The following is a 14,695-nucleotide window of genomic DNA, read 5'->3' on the forward strand; positions in this document are numbered from 1 at the left end:
TAGCATGTACCAAACTTAGATGGAATTCTTGACTTTAGTCTGCATCGCATCTAGATAGGATTATGAATGTTAGCATGCACCACACTTAGATGGAATTCTTGACCTTAGTCTGCGTTACATCTAGACAGGATTATGAATGTTAGCATGTACCACACTTAGATGGAATTCTTGACCTTAGTCTGCGTTACATCTAGACAGGATTATGAATGTTAGCATGTACCACACTTAGATGGAATTCTTGACTTTAGTCTGCTTCGCATCTAGACAGGATTATTAATGTTAGCATGTACCACACTTAGATGGAATTCTCAATTTTAGCTTGCGTCACATCTAGACAGGATAATGAATGTTAGCATGTACCACACTTAGATGGAATTCTTGACTTTAGTCTGCATCGCATCTAGATAGGATTATGAATGTTAGCATGTACCACACTTAGATGGAATTCTTGACCTTAGTCTGCGTTACATCTAGACAGGATTATGAATGTTAGCATGTACCACACTTAGATGGAATTCTTGACTTTAGTCTGCTTCGCATCTAGACAGGATTATTAATGTTAGCATGTACCACACTTAGATGGAATTCTCAATTTTAGCTTGCGTCACATCTAGACAGGATAATGAATGTTAGCATGTACCACACTTAGATGGAATTCTTGACTTTAGTCTGCATCGCATCTAGATAGGATTATGAATGTTAGCATGTACCACACTTAGATGGAATTCTTGACCTTAGTCTGCGTTACATCTAGACAGGATTATGAATGTTAGCATGTACCACACTTAGATGGAATTCTTGACTTTAGTCTGCATCGCATCTAGATAGGATTATGAATGTTAGCATGCACCACACTTAGATGGAATTCTTGACCTTAGTCTGTGTTACATCTAGACAGGATTATGAATGTTAGCATGTACCACACTTAGATGGAATTCTTGACCTTAGTCTGCGTTACATCTAGACAGGATTATGAATGTTAGCATGTACCACACTTAGATGGAATTCTCAATTTTAGCCTGCGTCACATCTAGATAGAAATGTGATTGTTAGCATGCGCCACACTTAGATGAAACTGTGAATGATGACAAGTGCAACACCTGAATGGAATCATGATCACTAGCCTTCCTCACATCTAGACAGAATTTTGAAATTAGCAAGCGCCACACACTCAGATGGAATAATGAATGATAGCAAGCATCACAACTAGACATAATTGCAAGGACAGAAAGGCCAACTAACCAATCCACTAACAATTTCATCCCTCTGCATACACCTCCCAAACTCTAACCAAACAAAACCAGAAGCCTAAAACGCAGCAATCCGCACAAACTTCACTACACTACAACAACAAAACTAACCGCACATAGACTTGCACAACAGCACACGACTACTGACCGTAAAATACCCCAAGCTCAGCTAACAGACCCACCCGGCTGAGGCGGCCAACAGTAAATCACTGCTACCTTGCACTTTTCCAGCTTATTCCCACTAACTCACCCCCCCTTCTTCTTTCAGAGCCGCCAGAGGACCACTCCGGTGGTGATAGTGCGCAGTACAAATATCCTTTAACATTAACATTTGCTGCTTGACTCCTCTCTCAGTTTGGGACCTGGCGTGGTAGATTGATCTGTCTTTGTTACCTCCTGGGCTCTGCACAGGGCTGTCAATTGAGTTTGTGCTTCCGGTTCATTCAAATTTTGTTGTCCTTGAATCTGATCGTCCACTGGAAGTGTAGGTTACAGTTTGTCCACCAGCTCTATATCGTTGTCGTTTGACGTAGTTGTAATGACTCCTAAAATTGACTGGTGGGCAGCTGTTTCTTGGAATCCTCGTTCGTTGCTTTTGGAACTGTTAAAGGAATAGCCTTGATTTCCTGTATCATGCAACGTTTTGTTTCCAGTTGTGGATACGTGCTTCGCGCACCCACTATGCTTTCCGCTGTAGTTACTTTTTTCCTTTCTCTTTTCTCTTTCATAAGAGGCTCAAGTAGATCGTGGAGAAGTTGTGAGACCTTTGCAGTACTTTTATTCATATTATTCTGTAAGGCTGCTATAAAGCCTTCCACAAATATCATTTTTGAGTGAACCATTGCTAATAAAGTGGTATGATCTTGGAGGGTCCCTGCTACCTCTTCATATAGTTTCATGAACGGCGCTAAAACCGCCGTCATAATGGATACTAACAGAAAGTTGTCTTCTAGGTTGCCAGGTAGAAGTTGCCCTTCATTTGTGCTCCTTTTATCTTGATCATTCAGCTCAAATGGCTCTTTTGCACTGTCTTTTGCTGGGCCTAAATTAGTTTTGCTGAATCAGCACCTCTTAGATTAAAGATTTTTAGTGGCGCAAGCTCTTGAAGTCACCTTTGACTTATTTACTTGGCTTAGGAGTGCAGGATTTCGACCATGGTTCTTCACTGGACTCAGGTCCATGTTTAAGTTGTCCATATTTCTAGATGTTTCTAGGAGGACCTCGTCTGGTATTTCTAAATCTATTCCACTTAGCATTGCTTGTTCAGCCTGCATTGACCCCCCCCATTGAACTGCTCAGTTGTATCAGACGATCGCATTCCATTGAAGGTAAAGCTGGACACTCTCATTGAGGCTGTGGTTTCTATATATTACTTCCTTGCATAAAGCTACCATGCATGCATCCTTTCTGCCGGCCCAATGGGCACCTGTTTATTCTTTGAATTGGGAGCCACATTCTTGGTTCCTGATTTAGTTCACTTCCGTCTAAACATTGCGTTCTAGTTCGTTTCGCATTGTATTGGCTTGAAGGAGTTGTCTTTTTTGTTTCCTGGTCCTTTAAAAGCAAATCATGGACCAGTTGGTTCTGTGGCAACCTAGGATCCGCGGCGCCGTCCGTATTCAAGGTTTTTTTAGTATTCGCTGTTAATACAACATAATGGCTGTTTCCTTTCATTTCTTGACAAATACTCTCCTCCTGGGTTACTCCTAGTTCCATTATCTCAAATGGCTGCCTGGCTTCTACCCCAGGGTCTAACCTGATGCTTTTCTCGTTCAGTGACTTGGAGAGAATGTTCTTGTGTTCTCCATTAATTTCTGCCTTGTTTTCCTTACACACGTCAATTCTTGCACACCATTTTTATAGTACTGGCCCGGAGTAGACCCCGATGAGGCTTTCTCGCTTAAAGCAGAATGCTTTTTCAAATTCTCGTCACAAGTTATAATATTCTCAGGGTTCGTTGCTTCTTCGTTGTTGGTAAGCGTCAGACTGTTAATATAACGGGGTGTACTAGACCCTATATTTACTTCAATATTGAACGGGTAAGCCATCAGGCCCTCGTTCGTTGTTAGATCCGGCACAGGGTTAAGCGGCGTAAGCATTTGTTTAGTCATTAATTTCAATGATGGAAGTATCAATATTACAGGCTACATAAGTAGTAGGCAGAACTATGACCAGTTTTTTCATGATAGAAGTTAAAAGCAGGGTATGGTTTTCCTGATTCTGCTCGTGATTCACAGGTATTGAGCAGGGTAGTGAGTAGACGTTTCAGGGCTGCACATGGAAGCAGTGGAAGAGATGCTGTCTTGCTCTTGATTGTCATAGACATAAGTGGACAAATTATCCTCCTCCAGGGCTTCCTCTAAAGTGTCTTCCAGGTATAGGTGATAAATGCGGTAATTAATAAAGAAGTCACAGATCGAGCAGTGTTAGATTCATGTTGCAAATGTATGTCAATTGGTTCAAAAACAATATCCCGTTCTTTAGAGCAAGTAGCCTGCAATGTAGGCAGTGTGACAGCAGGAGATTATGTATTTGCACTGAGGTAGAGGTTGTAGCCTCATTGTTGTTCAAAAAGGGTAAATGGGAATTTAAAGGAAGATTTGATACATGCACTCAGTTGTATGAATATCCGCTGATGGCGACGAGAGTGCAATAAACTTTCCGTACGTTTCGAGGCCAAATAAACAAGCAAAGAAGATAGCTGATGTTCTAGAGAGTGTGCTGCATCTAACATGGAGTCTTCTCTGACAGGAAAAAAATGTGTTATTTTCATAGAGGCAGCTGTCTCCTTAAAGGCAATGGAAGGAGCCTTAATGGTTTTGCGGGGGCAGCTTCTCGGGTGTCTTAGTATGTACACTTTGACGTAGCTTGTAAAGCATAATTTCTTAGCTGCAAGTCTTCTTACTGCATTTGGGGTCTCTGGTCAGGTAGGACCAACAATGAAATTCGACTGCTCCATTGTGGCCATGTCCACCACCTCACCACCTGACGGCATGACGTTGACGGCGACGTGATTCGCACGCATCGTTGATGAATCCGGATTCCCTTATCCACCTGCATGTAGGTGGCTCAAAGGGTGAGGATATCCCACAATCACCAACCTCTTGCTATGGGAGCTGGAGCTTGGAGTCCGTGAGCAGGTAGGATCACCAATATGATTAGGATCAAGTATAATTATTTGATGTAAATTGATGGTTCCACAGAAAATAAAACAAAAGAAGTGATGGCTAGAAGATTTAAAATGAATCAACCGCTGGCATTGCTCTCAGTAACATTCCAAACCATCGTTCTTCGCCTACCAAGCCATTACAAAAGGGGAAAAGACCATATGCAAATCAGGCTTGGTGCCACCCCAAAAGAGGCAGTCCAGCCCAAACTGCCTGGTCACATCCCTTGTGCACGAGACCACAAGCATCCCCCCAAACAGTAGCTTGGGTCTCTAGGCACAGGACTCCCGTACAGGCATGGCTGGCCCACTTGGGGTGACTACAGCAAAGCAAAAGAGGTGATGGCTGGAAGGCTTAGAATTAATCTTAACCTCTGGCATTGCTCTGGGAAATCCTCCAGACCATCGTTCTAAGTCTGTCTAGCCATTACAAGGCCGAAACATGGCTGGGGTTGCTTTTGTTTTCGTGCAGAGGGGACCTGGCCTAGCAGTTTAAGCAGGCCTGCTCCCGTTGGTGCCAGTACCTGACTGATTTGCACATGGCTGAACCCCTTTTTGAATGACGCAGATAGGGTAAACAAACAGTGGTGTGGAAGGTTGCCCAGAGCAGTGCCAGTGGTTCAGATTAATTCAAAACCTCCAGCCACCACTTTTTTGGTCCACAGAAAATAAAAACAACGTCAAGTTTTGTGCCCCATTAGAGTGAAGTCACTTGATTTTGAGCATATGGCCCGTTAGGAACGTGGATATGTAATGGATGGGATCAAACCAAAATATTCTGAGTCCAAATACAGAACCAACTCAGGAATATGACAAAGTACTGTTTTATTAACAATTATCTAAAACAGGGAGGTTACAACGAACATTAAAGGACAGACGCTCAGACTCCCAATGATCTCTACACAAAATATGTTTTTTATATAAAAAATACATCAGAGTGACATCAAACTATGTGACAATAGTGAAAAAACCTATTGAGGGTCGGGGTTGGTTAAGGGAGACCTCCAAGTATACTTTTCTATAGGAACTAGGATTGTTATTGGTTGTCCATTATCAGGTGGACAACTTATAACTACCTCTAAAAAACATGCAATTTCAGAAACATTACATACACCGTTTCTCATTGGTCTTCAAACCATAAGGTCCTTCGTTATATGGACTAATCTAATTGGTTGGCACGCTTGTGCCATGTCTGGAACATTCGGTTCATTTAGCAGCACGTAAGCCAAGACCCAGGTGCATGGAGGTAAGCCATGAAGCTACCTCACCACCCAATTAGCCCAACATCTCTGATCGCCCATGACTTCTGCCATGAAATAGTCTTTGTACTTGGCCTTGCAGAGTATCCTTGTCTTTGGGAATGTACGGGAGTAAGGGCACTCGCTATCGCGTCTGGGACTTCCAGTTCAAGCTCCATTTCCATCCTTGGCTCACGTGACGGGAGACCACGATTTGGTCCATTTTGCAGCTTTTAAATGCTCTAAATAAATTAAAGTTTGCCATCCTTTGTGTTCTATCTTGCACCTTAATGCGAGAAGGTTCATCCTCTGCATACTCGTACTTCTTCAGAACAGATAGCTGATCTTGCATCTGGTCTCCGGTCAGGCAGCCTTGCCCTTCAGCTTCACAAGCCTATTATTCTTGCTGCAACAAAGTTTTCTGTTCCACCTTCATGTGTTCTGGCCCACTAAATTCATGATACCAATGTCCAGTTCCTATACAATGGCAGCTTCACCTACATTCTATTCACTACTCAGAGCCAGCTTCTATGACTCCTTAATCTATCTTGCGTTTCAGCAACTGTACATTTATTGAACCTTTTTTTCTGCAGCACTTTTTGCACGTGTAATCTTCCTTTTCTATATTGGGAAACTCACTCGATTCTTTACTTCACCATTAGTTTGTTCAGGAGCTATACATCTTTAGCCAGTATCTTGAGACGTTGTACACACTTCTTATGACATCATTAATTCATTGGTTAGCTTCTTTCCACACACTCCTTCAAGTTTTCCCCCGGCAGGTTATTGTCGCGTCAAGGATACATTTGGTAGGGTTGTCTCAATGGGTATCTTTGTTCAAACACTCGCTGCAGTAATGGTATTCTGGCTGGTGTTCGGCACGGCACGATTTCATGTCTCCAATACACAGGAGGTAGGGGGGCGGGATCTGCTGCAGATGCACACAGCTGCTCCTCTACAATTTAGATTGAGGTGCAGATGCAGTCGCAGTCGCACTGTAATTCAAGTGGGGAATCGCCTTTCACATTATTTAGATATCATCTGGTTTAATAAAAATGAAGTTACTGCAAATGAGCTAGATTTTCCTCCCAGAAAGTGACGCCAGAGCTGTTACACACTAAATTATTGAATTGAGGTTCATCCAAGAATGGAAACAAACTCAAAACAAACACCAATTGTGCTCATTTTGCTCGGGTGAATTTATAAATCTCCTTTGAATAGGCTATTTAATGTCATTTGCAAATAGGGAGCATACCAGGTTGTCAGAGCTTGTATCCATTAATACATGTATGCCAGGCCTGAATTACTGAATGTAAAGCAGGCACAAAGATGTAAGCTAATCATTGTGCGTGTTGCTGAAAATACCACATTTGCACTGCTAGCTCTGGTGCAAAGGCTATTACATCAGGATTAAAACCAGACAAACTGATAATGGGCTGGGGCTACAATTGCCAATAGAAGTGCATGGACCTGTGAGGGGTCAGAAATGCGAGACAGACACTTAGGTAGAGGGTTCTCACAAGTCACCATTTTATTAAAAGATAAGGGTTGAGATAAACATCTATCTTTCCCTAACCTAACAAGGATTTCCCTACCTGACCAACTAAGGCTAAAGGAAAATGGCCCAATGTGCAAAAGTATCTTTCCCTCACAATAATACATACAACAAAATAATATAAGAACCATTTGGTGGTTAAAACTTCACAAAAATAACATATACATTCAAACACAAAAGATACCTTGTGACCTGGGTTGAATGCCCTCCCCTGTATCAATTCAAGATGTTTCAAATTAAAATTCAGGTTCAAGAACCTCTGTTTATAAGCCAAGTTCCCCAACAGGTAGAATAAAAAGTTATCTTCTTTCAATATATCAAAGTTCCAAAGGTTTTTTTCCCCACACTTGCAAACAATTGTTACGTTTCTACAACCTTCTGCTTGGTAAGCGAAAAAGACTTTCTATTCGCACATCAGCAATCAAGGCATATGATCTTTGTAAATCAATAATTTCTTATCACATCATATTTCTTCTTTCGAAACAACATCTTAGTCAGGATGGTTATACAACAGTTGATCAAACACTATGATGATGTACCACTTCTTTCCACTACAATCTTCTACCACATTTACAGTACTTCAAGTATCTTCTTCCTGGTCCACTCGCTTGCCAGGACTAACCACCATTTGCCCCTTTCCTGGTTTACTCTGCTGCCAGGATAAAACTCCTACTACTGCAACGTGTACTCTGTGGTCAGGTTTGTTCCAAACTTTCCACCCTTAAATCCTCAACGGGGAAAGTTGAATCAACGACTGCTTCGTGATTCAGTCTCTTAACTTTGAACACAATTTTCTTACAGCTTCTTACACAACCATACTGTACTAAAAGGACAACAATTCTCACATTGGACTATTTACCATGGGGCATGCAGGTTCCACTTCTCTCAGCCTTCATTCTTTCTGCGAGGAGAGTTTTTCTCCTGCAGTCTTTAATTTCTACTCATACAACACTTTGGCTGTTGGCAAAGTGGCTTACAACTTCCTCCCTCGAGGTATTTTGCTCAGCGACTATCATTCTGAAATTGCCTTGATTTCACATCCAGCTATCTTTAGCAATGCAGGGTATAATGTCCCCTTTTTAGATATCGCTCTTTAGAAATGTTGTAGTCCCTGGATTTTACTGGTGCGCCTCTTTGGCTTGGGCAATGCGGTTTACAACATTCGATATTCCCCATCTGGCAAGTTATTTACTTTGCTCTAATATTGTCCCCTTTTAGTTTTGGCAATGCTGGTCAGTCTTTCCCCGATTTGACATTTCTTATTAAGAGAGTTGCGCCCAGTTTTCTTAACTTCGAAAAGTTAGGTATTCTAAGTGTTCGCTCGCAAATGGCAGTCTCCTTCGGAGCAGTCCAGGATCACCTACAATAAGAAAACTCATTGTTCTCTCCTGGCGCCTCCATCTGACTCGCCGGTTCTGCTTCCTCACTAGTCTGGACTCCCACAGCATTTGACATTTCCCACCAGCTTTCTCACGCTGACCGTCACTGGAGCTTCCACAGCTCCAAACAATCACTGGTGAAGACCTCACACCGGAGTGTATTACAGGATGTAGAGGGTTTCTCCCTCTACCAGGGTAGCTGGCTGCAATACCACTTCCTGTTGTGCATTCTCTGCATGCATTAGGAATCCGACCTCCGCCACGTTCTCCACACGGTGTCCTGCCGCCAATACAGCAGCGGCTCCAACTTCCGCTTCCTCCTGCCGCTACTTCCTTTTGACTTGCAACTGAAAGACCTTTAAAAGTTTAAAGGTTCACTCAGGTGTGGGTCATTACCACAACTAGACCGCTCACTACAGTTTAGAAACTATGAATCCCTCTTCCTCGTCTCAGTACGCACTTGAAGTCCATAATGTTCTCATCTGTTTTTCCATTATTTAATCAACTCCGTTTAGGGAATTTACATGATGCATGTTTAGGGGAGGAATTTAAAAAGAATACCGATTTGCTCTTAGGTCTATAATCTGAATCAATGAAGCATCATCACTACTAAAAGTAGTTGTATTAACTTCCTGTTCCTTATATTCACATCAGGTTCTTGTTACACAAGGAACAAGTTACTTACCTGTAACTGTTGTTCTCCAGCATGGGTCTGGCATGGATTCACATGCTCATGAATATTTCCCGTCGTCAGGCTGGGAATCCTCGGTAAAGAAAAAACCAGTATCAGTTTCGTTTCTGATCTGTCTTTCGTAGTAGTAACCAATCACTAATCTCTGCGTCATACTGACCACAGCCAATGACTGCCCTCTACCTAAGCCCCGCCTCTGGCAGCCATCTTCAGATTTGGTAGCACGTGAAGTGGCAGTATGACCAAGTGAAGAGCCGCAGAGGGGTAGGCGGGAGGGTTCGCATGTGAATCCATGCCAGAACCATGCTGGAGAACAACAGTTACGGGTAAGTAACTTGTTCCTTCTCCAGCATGGGGTCTGGCATGGATTCACATGCTCATGAATAAAGAATACATAGCAGTACACACATGCACAACCACGGGAGGTGGCAAAGGCTCAACATTAAGCATTACATCAAACTCAACATTAAGCAAATCTTACCTCCTCACCAGGCTCACCTTAGGAGAACAGGTTGTGCAGCACTGCTTGGCCGACCCTGGACTCCTCCCTGGAATCCCGATCGACGCAGTAGAATTTCGTGAAGGTGTGCGTCGCCCTCCACGTAGCAGCCCTGCAGATGTCCAGCAAGGGCACACCAGATAGGAACGCCGTGGTAGCTGCGATCGCTCTGGTGGAATGGGCTCTCGGACGGCCAGGCAGCGGTCGGTTTGCCAACCGATGACAGTACATGATACAGCCGGAGAGCCGTCTGGAAATGGAAGCCTTCGAGAGAGCCTTCCCCTGATTGACAGGTCCAAAGTTCACAAAGAGTTGTGACGTCTTCCGAAAACACTTCATGCGGTCCACGTAGAACTTCAGCGCTCTAGCCACATCCAGCGAGTGCAAAGTCCTTTCAGCCGGCGACGAAGGCGACGGGAAGAAAACAGGCAACACCAAGGGTTCGTTGAGGTGGAAGTCCGACGGCACCTTGGGCATGAAGGAGGGGTGCGTCCTGAGCACTACCCTCGTGTCGTGAAAAGTCAAGTATGGGGCCTTGCAGGAAAGGGCCTGGATCTCTCCCACCCGTCGTGCGGAGGTGATGGCCACAAGAAACGCTGTTTTCCACGACAAGAACTTCAACGGAGCCGAGTGCAGAGGCTCGAACGGAGGTCCCATGAGCTTGGTCAGCACCACGTTGAGCTCCCACGCCGGGGCCGGAGCCTTCACCGGCGGGAACGATCTGAACAGTCCCTTCATGAACTCTTTCACCAGACGATGAGACCACAAGGACGTCCGCCCCGTGGTTCTGGTGTATCGGGAGATCGCAGCAAGATGAATCTTGATGGACGCGTGTGCCAGTCCAGCCTTGGCCAGCGTCAGTAGGTATGGCAGTACTTGGGGAGCCGTAATCCGTAGAGGGTTAATCTTCTGTGCGTGGCACCAGACAGAGAACCTCTTCCATTTGTGTCCGTAGCATTTAAGAGTTGAGGACGCCCTGGCCTTTGCAAGAACCTCTCTGCAGTCGGCCGGTATGTCGTATCCTCCAAACTCTAACGCTGCAGGAGCCAGGCCTGCAAGTTCAGCGACTTCGGGTCGTGATGGAGGATGGCGCCTCCTTCCCTGGGGAGAAGATCCGCGTCCCCTGGCAGCTTGATTGACGGGGACGCTGACAAGTCCAGAAGGTCCGGGCCCTGGGAGGATAGCTCAGCGGCAGCGTGCGCGTCTTGGAAGCAAGACGACACGAAGCAACAACAGGTTTGATCCCCGGGTCCGCGCTTAGAAACCTCTGGGTGTTTAAGCGCGTTATAAATACATAACTAAGACAAAAAAAATAGGCAAATAAGAAAAACAAACAATTCCTGTAACAGCGCCTCGATGCCTGCGGGCTGTGTGAGCGCTTTATAAATGTAAAATAATAAAAAATAAAAAAATATCTGCCTCGGCCACGCAGGTGCGACGAGGATCATCCTGCACCGTGACCTCTTGAGCTGGTTGATGAGCCAGATCAGCAATGGCAATGGAGGGAACGCGTATAGAAACAGGCCCTCCCAGGGGAACGAGAAAGCATCGCCCATGCTCCTCGGCTGGGGAAACCTGCTGGCGAACCTCTGGCACTTGGAGTTCGTCGCTGTCGCGAACAGATCGATCTGGGGTGTGCCCCACCGTCGGAAGAGGCGGTCCACCAGATCCTGTCGTAGTTCCCACTCGTGGCACGAGCGCAGCTCCCTGCTGAGTGAGTCGGCGATGGTGTTTTTTATCCCTGCCAGATGAAACGGCACCAGAAACATCCCTTGGGCGACAGCCCAATGTCACAGATCCTGCGCCTCCCTGGACAGGGCTGGGGACCTGGTTCCGCCCTGTTTCCTGATATAGAACATGGTGGTGGTGTTGTTGGTGAAGATCCTCACCACCTTGCCCTTGAGGGACGGAAGGAAGGACCTGAGGGCCCAAAACACTGCACGGAGCTCCAGGACGTTGATCTGGAGGGACTTCTCCGTCGGGAGCCAAAGGCCTCTCGCGTGCAGATTTTCGGTGTGCGCTCCCCACCCTTCCAGGGAGGCATCCGTGGTCACTGTCTCCTGGTGGCCGGGGGTCTGGAAGTCCATGCCCGCCGTCAGATGCGCACGGGTGCCCCACCACCGGATCCCTCGTCGGAAACTCTCGTCGAGTGTGATCCTCTCCTCGAAGCTGCCCGTCGTCTGGATCCAGCGCGCGTCCAGGAACTCCTGCAACGGGCGCATCCGGAGCCTGCACAGGGGGATGAGGTAAATGCAAGAAGACATCATTCCGAGGAGGGACTTGATGGACCTCACTCTGGCCGCGTCCGCAACCAGCATCCGCTGCATCTTGCCCAGAATGGCCCTCGTCCTTTCCTCCGACGGATAGGCCAGAAGCGACACTGTGTCGAGCTTCGCTCCCAGAAACAGTGCGTCTTGCGCGGGCACCAGGTGGGACTTGGTGTAGCTTATGGAGAATCCCAGGTCCGTGAGAAGTTGGACGGTCCTTGCCGTGTGCTCCACGGCGAGCTCCTTCGTCTTCGCTCGGACGAGCCAGTCGTCCAGGTAGGGGTAGACGTGGATCCCCTCTCGGCGCAGCTGTGCCGCCACCGGTGCGAGGCACTTGGTGAACACCCTGGGTGCCGACCTCAGTCCGAAGGGAAGGGCTCTGAACTGATAGTGACACCCTTGGACCACAAACCTGAGAAACTTTCGGTGTCCCTTTAGGATGGGAATATGGAAGTAGGCTTCCTCCAAATCCAACGACGACAGGAAATCGCCCTCCTCCAGCTGACCCAGGACGTGTTGGAGGGTGACCATCCGGAACTTCTGTGCCTTGATGAATTTGTTCAGTCGTCGTAGGTCCAGGATGGGACGCCATCCTCCCGTCTTCTTCTTCACGAGGAAGTATCTTGAGTAAACTCCGGAGCCCCGAAGCCTCTTTGGGACGAGCTCGATGGCGCCCTTCCTGAGCATCGCCTTTACCTCCAAGAGAAGTTGAGGGACGTGATGTTCTTTCCTGGCCACAGGGGGTACGCGCGGGCACCTCTTTAGAAACTCGAGCGCGCGACCCTGGGCTAGGGCATCCAGCACCCAACGTCGGTGGAGATGGACTCCCACACGCTGACGAAGCTCGCCAGCCGGCCTCCCACCGTGGTGCTTCGGTGGGGGCCCGACCCCACGGCCGGTTCAGTCCTGCTTCGACGAGGCTTTGCCGCCTTGACCTCCTTGGCGACGACGGCGCGGTTCGCCTGACGTGCCTCATCCCCGGGAAAGCGTCCTGCGACGATGAACGGGCCGCTTGACGGTAGGTGGAAAATCCGCCGCCGGAACCTTTGGAGGCACCCTGTTTGCCTCCGCCGCTCCGAAAGGGCGGCCGCCGTTGCTGGAGAACCCCAAGAGCCTGGGCCGTCTCCGTGTCTACCTTGATGGCTTGAAGGGAATCGTCCACTGTTTTCCCAAACAGGTTGTTTCCGTCGAACGGCATGACCAAGACCCTGGTCTGCACGTCCTGATGGAAGTCAGTAGCCTTGAGCCATCCACGCCGCCTAAGGCACACGCTGTTGCCCAACTGGCGAAATCCAGTGTCAGCGATGTCCGTCGCAATCGTAATGGCGTGGTCCGACGCCACCTCTCCTTCCTGCAAGATCTCTAGGGCATCTGCCCTCTTGTCGTCCGGTAGGAAGTCCAGCAGGGGGGCCAGTTTGTACCACAACTCCCTGTCGTAGCGGGCTACGATAGCCAAGGCGTTGGCCGCCTTAATCGTCGTCGTTGCAGACGAGATGACCCTGCGTTCCATCGTATCTAATTTCTTTCCCTCGCCGTCCGGCGGGGAGGTCGACGTAGAGGCCGCGCCCCCCCCCGCTTTCTTCCTGGCCGCTGCGGAGACGACCGAGTCCGGGGTCGGCTGTGCCCAAAGGCACAGGGGGGCCGCGTCCGGGACCCGGTACTTCTTCTCGTACCAATCCCTTCTAGCCGGCGTCGTGGATGTGTTCTTGAGTCTTGAGGAGGGCGAGGCCCTCATCCCAAATATCATCCAGTAGAGGTACGGAGAGGACCGTCTTCCTCTTGGCCTTGCGCCGTTGATAAAGGAAACCTTCCTTCTTCTCTTCCGGGCAGAGCTGGAAAAGCTTGGATGCCCTGGCGATCATGGAGTGAAACGATCCAATCTCGTCGGGCGGGGAAGCCCGGGTGGGAGGTGACGACGGCAGATCCTCGTCGTAAACCTCGTCGTCCGTACCCGTCGCGGCCGTGTCAGTCCCCGTATCATCCCCACGAGCGTGGACGGGGAGGAGGGTTGAACAGGGCGCGATGGCTGAAAAGGAGGTGGAGGATGAATCCTTCTTCTCTTAGGGGGAGGGCTCCCAGAAGGGCCTGGCTCCGGGTCCTCCGTCGGGAGCGGTTCCTCCGCTGGTGGTAACGGCAGTCTCGTACTTATCTCCGAGCATAAGGACTGTATAGCCAACAAAATGGCTGCCGAGTTGTCTTGCGCCACTGGTTGAGGGGATTCCGACGGGCGGTCAGGGGCCCCGTCGGCACCCTCGACGTTATCGTCGTCTCCCACGTCGGGGTCCCTCCCGACGGGCTGGTCTTCTTCCACGCCAACGCCGTGGCTTAAGACTTCGATCAGCTCTTCCTCAGAGGTTGAGGCCGAATCCACGACGACCCCCTGCCCCCCTTTTTCTTCTCCGTCGGAGGTTTCACGGGGGTCCTGTCGATGGGCATAAAAGAGGACTCCCACCGCGGTGGCAGGGAGACTCTGAGCCCCGAGGTCGCCACCACTGGTGTAGCCTCCACAGGCTGAGCCAGGGCCGCCGCGACTGTCTCGATAGAAGCCTTGGCCGGATGGATTAAGGCTTTCACCACCTTAGGTGCGCTCATCGCCTTCTCTTTGGGGGGAGGGTCACTGCCTCGCTCTCCCTCCGATGGGGCCTTCGAG

This window comes from Ambystoma mexicanum, chromosome 13 (genome assembly GCF_040938575.1).
Source record: "Ambystoma mexicanum isolate Mex_15411 chromosome 13, UKY_AmexF1_1, whole genome shotgun sequence".
Taxonomy (NCBI): domain Eukaryota; kingdom Metazoa; phylum Chordata; class Amphibia; order Caudata; family Ambystomatidae; genus Ambystoma; species Ambystoma mexicanum.